The sequence below is a fragment of the Amaranthus tricolor genome, chromosome 2 (genome assembly GCF_026212465.1).
Source record: "Amaranthus tricolor cultivar Red isolate AtriRed21 chromosome 2, ASM2621246v1, whole genome shotgun sequence".
Classification (NCBI taxonomy): Eukaryota; Viridiplantae; Streptophyta; class Magnoliopsida; order Caryophyllales; family Amaranthaceae; genus Amaranthus; species Amaranthus tricolor.
The window spans coordinates 30,613,024-30,623,558 of record NC_080048.1 but is presented as its reverse complement, the minus strand read 5'-3'; the positions used below and the strand labels follow the sequence as shown (position 1 = coordinate 30,623,558).

The window sequence follows — 10,535 nt, the reverse complement described above, 5'->3', positions numbered from 1 at the left end:
AGACTTGACAATAAATGTTGCTCTCCTACAATCTCAAATTAGCATATAGATATAAAGGACAGTTACCAACACACCTCACCATATAGCTTTTTGCCTTTTTTTTTGTTACTTGACCACCTAATGCCAACATTTTTCCCCTGAAAAATTACATACTTTGCCAAAGCATGCTAAAAAATGTCTTGTTATTGAACCTTTGTCCAGCAACCCATGTAAATGTTTTGAAATCTATATTTTCATTAACTACAATTTCCCTTATTTTCTTTCTTGTGGCAGTTGTTTCCTCAGCATCTGAGTTGAGAGGACTATCTTACTGTTATACATTGTCTGCATACTTAGATGTGTTATCTTCTTATTGTTCTTCAACTTGGACTACACCCTTTCATTGGCTACCTAAACAACCTTCTACAGCTTCCCGTTGAACCTGCGTACTAGTTTGAAACAATCTAAAACAAGTATTTTCAACTCTTTGTCTTGCTTGAACAAATTCCTCATCACTAGACTCTTCAACACCATCTTCATCAGTCAAGAACTCATTTTTATGTAAAAGAACCTCAATATTTGTACCTATAATATCCTCATCAACTAACTCAACATCCTCACTAGTTTCTTCTACCTCTACAAATCTACAAGGTTCTTTGCCTTTGTTGTTATGTTCAATTTGAGTTGGTAACTCATTTATGTCTAGATCTACAAGTACATGTTGTGTTGTCTCTTTAATGAGGGATGAGGATGGGCTATCAATGTGTAGTTCAAAAGTTGGTAGTTTGCAATTGTTCATTTAATAACCAGATATCAATGGTGCTGTCTACATAGAAATACCAATTTTGATTTTGTTTTGATTGTTTTTCACCGAAAATACCACTTTGTGGTCTGCTTCTTACATTCGATTTTTTGGGTTCTGGTTTGACGTAAACTGTAGTTATGTCACTTTCTGTGAGTGACACTGAGGTTTTCACAAAAGGTCTTCCTAATGTAGAAAGAGGATATACAAGAATCTTACCAAAACATACACATGAACACACATATGAAGAATAACATTTTGACCTAGTTGAAATGCATCATCTTCCCATACAACTTTCCTTAATCCCTCTTTCATTACCAAACTAGGAACAAGATAATCTAACCCTTCAATAATTTTAATGTTAATGCACTTTCAACCAAATTCATTACATAGTTCATGCATACATAAATAAGATCAACAACAAATGTTCTACCCATCCCCCCAACATAACCAACCCCCATCTTTTTCTTCTACAAATTCACCCCTATATGAGTCACGAAAAGTAACTTTATTATGCATGTTCTACAAAATAAACAAAACATGCAAAACAAGAATCAAAAGGGCATAAATGGAGGCAAAACAAACACAAAAATAGCTGTTTAACTTGCCATTTTGTGCATCAAATTCTTCAATGTTGTGCCTTACAATGACTGAATCACCTCAATGGATATATAGAGATTAAATAGAGAGGGGGGTGGAGTAAGTAAACCAACTAAGTAATGGAGTTTAATGGATAAATGAAGATGGATGTTGAATCTCATTAATGGTAGAAGACTCTTTTACATGTAAGTATAAATTTTTGGTGAAGAAGGTGACTGGTTTTGAAATTCAGCTGGTTGAAGGTAAAATGAACCTCTAGAAGTTAATGTGGTATAAAGTACAAATCTTTAAATAATAAATTAAATATCTAACCTTCAGAAGAAGATAAGTGAAAATTATTATTTTTTAAATCAAATTTTCCACGGATTTATAATGAGAAATATCCATTTTGGCAAAATCAATGATAATAAGAAAAGTCGCATCAATTTTTCGAAAGTAAATAGGATTCGTTTGACAATGACGGCTAGATCGACTCAATTTTGTAGACGTTGATGTTATCAAAACAATTTTTGGATTTTTTTCCTAATATTTTAATTTCATACACATAAAAAATAAAAATAATGATTTTGCATGTAAATTTTATCCGAAAGAGAAAAAGGTTCCGCAAATCTTGTCTCTAGAGCTTCAGAAAACGTGACACCGATTGTAATTAGAAAGCTTCAACCTTACCGCTTCTAAACTCTTTATATCTCCATCGTAAATTTATATACAAATACTTCTTTATTACCCATTTCCTATTACCCTCCCTTTTCTTCTTTAATTCAACCTCCATAACAATGGAGTTATCTTCTCAACATCCATCAATGGCGGTAAAGTGGTTAGACTTTGTGACGGCTGTGTGGGTGCAAGCAATATCAGGCAACAACTACACCTTTTCTAACTACTCTGATTCATTAAAAAGTTTAATGAATTTAACCCAAGTTGAGTTGAATAATTTATCAGTTGCTAAAGATGTTGGTAAAGCTTTTGGGATTCTTGCTGGACTGGCTTCTTATACATTTACCACATGGCTTCTTCTTATTGGGTCTGTTGAAGGTTTCCTTGGTTATGGGGTTTAATGGCTTTTTATTACCAAAACTATCACTCCTCTTCCTTATTGGGCTGTATGTTTTCTTCTTCAATATTAATTTTGATTTGTAATTTTACTTATTTGGGTTCTTTTTTGTTTATAGATTTACTTGTTATTTTGATTGATAACCCTATGTTTAAAAACATGTTTGTAGGGAGGGGAGGATTTGGTGTTTTTTCCTTGTAAATCTTTCCAATATTGGAAGATTTGTTTTGTTTAAAATGTGAAGGATTTGTTCCTTCCAATTCTCCCTTTGAATTATTGATATCCAAATGACCATTTCCCTCCATTTCCTCTTAAAATAGTGTAATTGTTTTTCTTTTGCTGAATTTAGTAGTACTTTTTAAGTGTTTGATAGTGTAATTTCATTTCCTGCGTAAACAATGAATGTTTTTTAATGTGAAAAAAAACATTTTTTTATATTGTAGGCACGAACTATTGCATAAAGCGAGTGATAGCAATCTTTAAAAAATTTCCACAAAATACCCTTTCCTCTTCCATTCATCCTCTTCTTCCTCAACTACTCAAATCAAGATTCATCCATTTATCATGTCTTCTTCCATTAATTAGGAATCGTAAAAGTAGTCATGTCTTCTTCCATTAATTTGGAATTGTAAAAGTAGTCATGTCTTCTTCCATTCATCCAAATACATGATTAACACAATCAAAACTCAAATTAACAATGAAAACCCAAAACAATAATAATATAATAAGTACACTTATCAACATTGAAAATATAAAAAATTACAAAACCCATAAATCTAAACACTGAAATAAATCAAAAAAGGTTTCTAAAAAAGGACCTTTAAATCAGAAAATGAAACATTTGGAGGAGTACAACAGTGGGAAAGCTTTTGGGCATTTTGCCTACCTTAAAAAATGAAACAAAGTCAAGAATTCTCTCACAAGTAAATCAATCTTATTTTGAAAAAAAATCTTGGGTTTTACTGCAAAGACAAAGTTAATAGGCTAAGAACTCCAAATGGTGGGATTCTTGGGTGTTTGAAAGCTATAAAAAAGATAAATATATGTTTAATGTTGTTAGTTTACAGTTATTATAGAGTTGATTTCTACTTTTACAATTCCTAATAAATGGAAGAAGACATGACAAATGGATGAAGCTTGATTCGAGTAGTTGAGGAAGAAGATGAATGGAAGAGGAAGGGTAAAATGATAATTTCACAACATAACGGAAAAACAAACGTTTTTTCTTCATAATGTTACTGTAGCTCAATGTTCAAAAGTAGAGTGGTATTTTGTAGAAATTTTTTTAATAATTACCATCACTGGCCTGGCGTTTTGCAATAGTTCGTGCCTAACACTCGGGATATATAACTTATTCTTTGAGATTAATAGTTACTCAAAATGGACTTTAAGTGTAGTTGAGATACTTTAATTCTACTTAACACTCCATTTGGGATATAAAGGTAGTGTGTTATTGTAATCTTTGAGATTGTAGTTGATGGTAATGGTTTTTGTTTAATTTTGCATAAATATAGATGTGTATGTTTATGTGTATGGCAGGAAACAACACAACTTGGATGAACACAGCCATCTTAGTCACATGTATTCGAAATTTCCGAAAAAATAGGGTTCCAGTTTCAGGGATTCTCAAGGGTTATGTAGGTTTAAGCACAGCTATATTCACTGATGTTTGCAATGCGCTCTTTACTGATAGTTCTGCTAACTTTGTCATGATGCTCTCCTTTTTCCCTATCGTGATTTGTCTATTCGCTATCTTTCTCCGGGAGGTTCCTCCCTCGGCTTCTGACTTAGACATTACAGAAGAAGCAAACTGCTTCAATATGTTCAATATTATAGCTGTTGTTGTTTCTCTCTATCTCTTAGCTCACGATCTTGTAGGATCACTAGGACATGTTTATGATGTAATCTTTTCTGTTGTTCTAGTGGCATTTCTTGCTTACCCATTGGTAATACCGGCTTTTATTGCATTTAAAGCATGGTTAGATTCAAAAACTAAGGATGATATTGAGGATCAGAACAGGGAAAGCACTGAGCCCTTACTAGCTCCGGAAGTGGATGTTGTGGCTGCTGAGGAGGTTGCGGAAGTGAATGGGGAGGATAAGAATTCACAGCCTCTCCTCGGTGAGGAGCACACAATTGTTGAGGCATTGAAGACGGTTGATTTTTGGGTTTTGTTTGTGTCCTTTTTGTGTGGAGTTGGAACTGGTATGACTCTTATGAACAATATGGGGCAGATGGGTTCTGCTCTTGGCTACTTGGATGTGTCAATCTTTGTGTCTTTACTAAGTATAATGGGATTTTTCGGGAGGATCATCTCCGGGACAGTTTCTGAGTATTGTATCAAGTAAGTATGCTCTTCCTTTTTCTTGTAATTACTGTTCTTTTGTATGAATCATCACTTAATAAGTGTAAGCATGAATTCGATCCGTAACAAGGTATATATCTGATTTGGGTATATACTACTATTAGTAGTATGAACAATAAAGTAATATAAAAGAAAGATTTAAGTGTCTGATTTGGAAGTTTTCTTGTTTGATAAATTCATTATTTTAGTCACATTCTATTACATGTACAAATTTTACTCGGATCTTGTTCGAGTGTTTATATTTTTAAAATGTTTGATCTTCGGATTGTATGTTGCAACTTTAATAATTGATAAAACGAATAAAAGCTGGGATTATTAGTGGGAATCTTTGCCCATGTCGTTTGAATTGAGGATGCAAACACAAAAAATGATAGCCAAGTTGGTTATGTACACATGTAGAGATTAGTAAACGGCTTACCCAATACTATTATTCTTGATTCGTTCCTAATTGGTATTATAAATATTAAAAAACAGGTTGTTGAACTGGCTCTCCATATCAAAGATGCATTTAATACTTGATTTAGGGTAGGTTAATAGTAGGGAGGTAATAGGCCTGACATATTTGATTACCTGGGTTGGGTAGGTTATTACTGGGAAAAACTTAGCTGTTATCATGCTTGATTTGATGCCATAATATATAATTATTAGTCAATTGCTTACTACACTAAAGTTTCTTGAACATGCAGTCCTTTTCATTTAGAAATGTCCAACTTATGTGAATAAGTATTCTGTACCCCTAGTTGGCAAGTGTGTTATGTATTTTAAATGGTGTAAGTAAGTGTTGGTAATACAAAGTGCTTGATAACTTTTTGAATGTGAAACTTTCAATGGGCGCAATGGAACTTTCTTTCTATTAACTAGACTTTTCTAGAAGATATATTTGCGACCTTGATTTCTTTAAATTATTGACATACCATCTTGGAGCTCACCAACGTCGTCGTCACTGCTTTGTCTAACGGTTAAGTGGGGTTTGAGTGAGTTGGATGCACGCAACCTTACCCTATTTAGTGATGACAAAAACGTTTTCTATTAACAAACTTCAGATAAATAACAAGTACAAGTGATTTGATGAGTCATTTTAATAATTTGATTTTGCAGGAAAGTTGCAACACCAAGGCCTCTTTTCAAAGCAGCTTCTCAATCTTGTTAGCTGTCGGATTTGTCATCATGGCAATTGGAGTCGCTGGAAGTCTATATATCGGATCTATCATAGTTGGTTTGTGTTATGGTGTCCGCCTTGCGATCACAGTCCCAACTGCCTCAGAACTATTTGGCCTCAAATACTATGGTCTCATATACAATATTCTTATCTTGAACTTGCCTTTTGGATCGTTCCTTTTCTTGGGTCTTCTTGCAGGTTTACTCTATGATGCAGAAGCTACCATCACTCCTAGCGGTGGGAGCGTGTGCTATGGGAACCACTGTTATGGACTTTTCTTTTTGATCATGGCTAGTGCTTGTATTTTTGGGTGTGCATTAGATATTTTGATGCCTTCCCAAACCAAGGATCTATACGTGAAGATTGTTGCTAGTAAAAGATCGAAATCTGAGGTGAATGAAAAATGAGCTTTCTGATGTATCAAGTAGTTCTTTTTCTTTTTTGGTTGTATGGGTAAGAATATTGTGTATGCAGAAAAATGTACTTTCCATGATGCAATTTTGAAGGTTTTGTACTGTTAGCTGTTGAAAGAAAAAGGTAAAGGAGAGGGGCTGTATGAATAACTCATTGAACTGTTACAAGTTGTAAAATGTAAATTGTAGCATAAAGTGTACAAAACAGAAATGCAAAAGCTTATACATACTAGTTCGACCTTACAAATAGTGAGTTGTTACAACAAACTTGTAACCAACTCATAACACACACATAATACCTTAACAACTTGTATATTTGTTGTGCGTACAAGCTTGGGTCTTGTGCTATTAGTATTATCAATGCAAATTTACTTGATCTTATCCTAGATTGTTAAATCGAGCAACGACAACAATGTTAAAGCTTAATGCTATTGTATGAAAAAATCGTCATGTTTTATAGGCTGGATTGGATTTAAAATGGGGTTCAAGTGTGACAAATATAAGTTAATATATATAGTTTATCAAATCCATTAGCTTTTGTTTTCTGACTTCACCTCTCTAAGACAAACGAGTGAAGAATTGTCGAGAGCATTTTAAAAAAGATCGTAAGCAAAAGATATAGGCAGGGCTGTTGGTTTCTCTACCATGGTTGTTGCCATAAACAAAGATACGAAGATCAATTTGGTGACCAATCGAGAAGCTACCTGGTTTTCTAGAACATGTGGAGGATTTGATGAGTATGGCAGATTGCAGTTAACAAAGAGTCGTTTGGGTGAAATGAATTCACACTAACTACCTAAAGCTAAAAATTGGTGGGAACTTCTACGAGCTAACTAGTAAAGACACGTCATCAAAGTTAAAGACAAATCGTTCCGCATATGTTGGTGTTGATCAGTTGCTCTGCACCAATACTGATAGCTAGAGCTTGGTTTAATATGCTTGTGCATTGACCCTTTGTTCAGTGTTCGTATTTGCAGGCCTTTTGGCTTTACTAGTTTTTTGCCACTTTATTGTGGCTATAGGTTTATCTGGCTCTTTACCTTTTGGACAAATGGAAAGGGTCCAATCTAGATAGTTCTTTCCCTTCCCTTAAAAATTTTGCATTCTGGTTCATATTTTGTATGGGCATTGATAGAGCCCATAAAAAATGGTTCATCTCCGCCCTTATGGTTGTATGTAGGACAATATCCAAAGCGCATAAGACATAGACTAAGCAAGAACATAACAACGGAACCTGAATCTCGTGCTCGACTAGTGTGCTCGTTTGAGCATAAGGGTGCTTGTTCGAGCACTTTTTCAGTGCTTGGATAGTTAATTTTCTTACCTTCTAATTGTTGGTCTGGGCATATGCTCGTTCGAGCACGTGTGAAATTTCGAGTCAAAAAGTTTTTGGAAGTGATTTTGGTTCATGCTCGTTCGAGCACATTATTATGCTCTTTCGAGCAACCTCAGAATAGTGCATTTGTTTGTGAATCAAAACTTCGTTTCATGGAGTGTTGTGTTGTTATGAACTAATGTTTTACTTGATTATAATCTGATAACCATCAGATAAAATTAGTAAATGGATTTGGATGAATCATTGCCACTTTAACTCTATAAATAAGAGTGAGAGCATGAAAATCATTTACATCTTGAACATTATTTCTGAGTTCATCCGTCTCTCAATCTCTTGAAACATAAAATAGAGTTATAAACTCTTTTATTGTTTTTCTGGTTTTAATTTCTACATAAACACATAATCATTTAGGTCAACTGGTTTGTACTAATCGGTTGGAGTGATTGATGAAGAATTTAAGAATGCGGTATATAGGGTTAAAGAATACTGTTTTGTATTTTTCTTTTAATCACCATTACAGCTCCATTAAATACACAAATTAGGAGTTAACTAAAGAAATAATATAACTAGGAAATATATACTTGCCCTAATACATTTGCTAAAAAAGAGTAACAAATTATCAGAATATCCTTAGAATAATATATAACTAGGAGAGTAAGAATGTTTGTGACTTTTCGCAAGGACACAACTTCACAATCCAAGACTACATTACTTTTAGTTAATGATGGAAAAACACGTTTCAGATACCCTAATGATGGATGTCCTAGACGTCGATGCCAAGTCCATAACTGATGATCAAAGAACCCATAAGCAAGCAAAGTGTGACCTGTTTGAATCGCCTCATCCACATAGTACAAGCCATCTCGTTTAGTACCACAACCAATAATCCTCCTTGTCTGAGCATCCTGCATAACACAACCAGAAGAAGACATAAGCACAGTACAATTTAATTCCCGAGTCAACTGGCTAATAGACAACAACTTATGAGATAAGCTAGGAATTAAAAGACAATTGTTAATTTTGAGAGAGGGAGAAATAGTAACGGGCACAGATTGATCAACACTCACACACTCCCCATTAGCCGTTTGAATGTAGGTGCGGATTTTTGAATTAGTGGATAAAAGATCATGAGGGTCAAAAGTCATAGTATCGGTGGTTATTTGTGGGCTTAGGGTTGTGGGAGTTTTGAGGTATAAGTAAGTGAGATTAGGAGTGTTTTTCTTCTAGACCCTTCCCCCTTTTTCTCTCTTCTGGTTCGTCTCCTTCTTTCTGTTCTGTTTCACCTTTGACGCCATTATTGTCTTCCTTTGTCTCTGTGTAGTGGGTTGGTTCGCTGGTGGTAAAGGGAGCACCTGTGGCCAAGTGAGCCTTGCCGCCGGTTCTAGCTGACTGAACCTTGGTGGCGGCTTTCCGTTGCCGGTGTTCCTCCCACCACTCCGGGAAGCCGATTAACTTAAAACATCCTTCCTTTGTGTGACGGCTTCTTCCACAGTGACTACATCTCAGGTGAGTTTTGTCCTCCATATCACGCCGGAATGAGGCATCCGACCGGCGTTTACGGCCAACCCACTCCCTATTTCTGAAGGAATTTTTCCCGGTGATGAAGTGTGGGTCATAATCCCACGCCTTGAGATTTCACGCCTAATTGTAGCATAGGCCATTTCAATTGTTGGAAGTGGGTCTTGATTAAACAAGTCTCTCTTTTCTTTGTCAAAGGTGTCGTGAATCCCGGCCAAAAACTGGAATAATCGTTGCTTTTGAATGAAAGTGTTGAATATTGTGATATCTTCAGCATGTATCATCAGATTCGGTTGCCGTCGGTCCATTTCCTTCCAGAGTGTGGTTAGTTTTCCATAGAAGACCTCCAAAGGGTCTTGATTCTGTTTTAGACTGTTAGCTTGAGAACTCAGATCAAAGATCTGGAGTTCGTCCCTTCCACTGCTCAATAGGACTTCAATCCCTCTCCATAAGTCCCTTGCAATGTGTAATCTAAGAACTGGTTTATGAGATCGGTGTCAATGTTTGAAATAATCCAGGACAGAACTATAGAGTCCTTTTGCTTCCATGTTCTGTAATTTGGATCTGAGATGCTAGGTGGATCGTCTATAATGTGACTGAGACGTCCCCTGCATTCTAAAGCGATTTGCATCATTTTACACCAAGTTGTGTAATTTTGGTAAGTTAGTTTTTCGGCCAATTTCAGTTCTGGTGATATAGTTTCGAGGGTTGTGCTTGGTTTGTGCATCTGTTGAAACAGTTTGCACATTTGTTCCATCTGTTCCATGGTTATGAGTTGTTTTGGGTCAGTTTCTGCCATTGTTCCTGGTGAGATTGTTTAAGGTAAATGATGATAACCAACGATGTTGCCGATCCCGAATAACACCTTTGGCTCTGATACCATGAAGAATTTAAGAATGCGGAATATAGGGTTAATGAATACTGTTTTGTATTTTTCTTTTATCACCATTACAGCTCCATTAAATACACAAATTAAGAGTTAACTAAGGAAATAATATAACTAGGAAATATATACTTGCCCTAATACATTTGCTAAAAAAGAGTAATAAATTATCAGAATATCCTCAGAATAATATATTTTCACAATTGATTGTATCTAATTGTGAATTTCCATTCTCATAACCCAAGTACCTTTGTGGGGGAAATATCACAATAGGAAAGCTTGTAGTCGTCTTCAATCTATATCAAGAATTCTGAGTGACGTTTATCGTTGCAAATTAATCTTCTCTACGACACTTTCCATTTCGTGGTTCATTCAAGCAAGGAGTCCATTGCCATATACAAAGGGGATACTACAAACATCAAACTT

The 10,535-nt window shown here is 35.2% G+C and overlaps 1 pseudogene; it reads left to right on the top strand.

Moving 5' to 3' along the window:
* The first annotated feature begins 1,644 nt into the window (after nucleotides 1-1,644).
* On the top strand, nucleotides 1,645-7,080 carry LOC130805227 (protein NUCLEAR FUSION DEFECTIVE 4-like; annotated as a pseudogene).
* The last annotated feature ends 3,455 nt before the right edge of the window (nucleotides 7,081-10,535 follow it).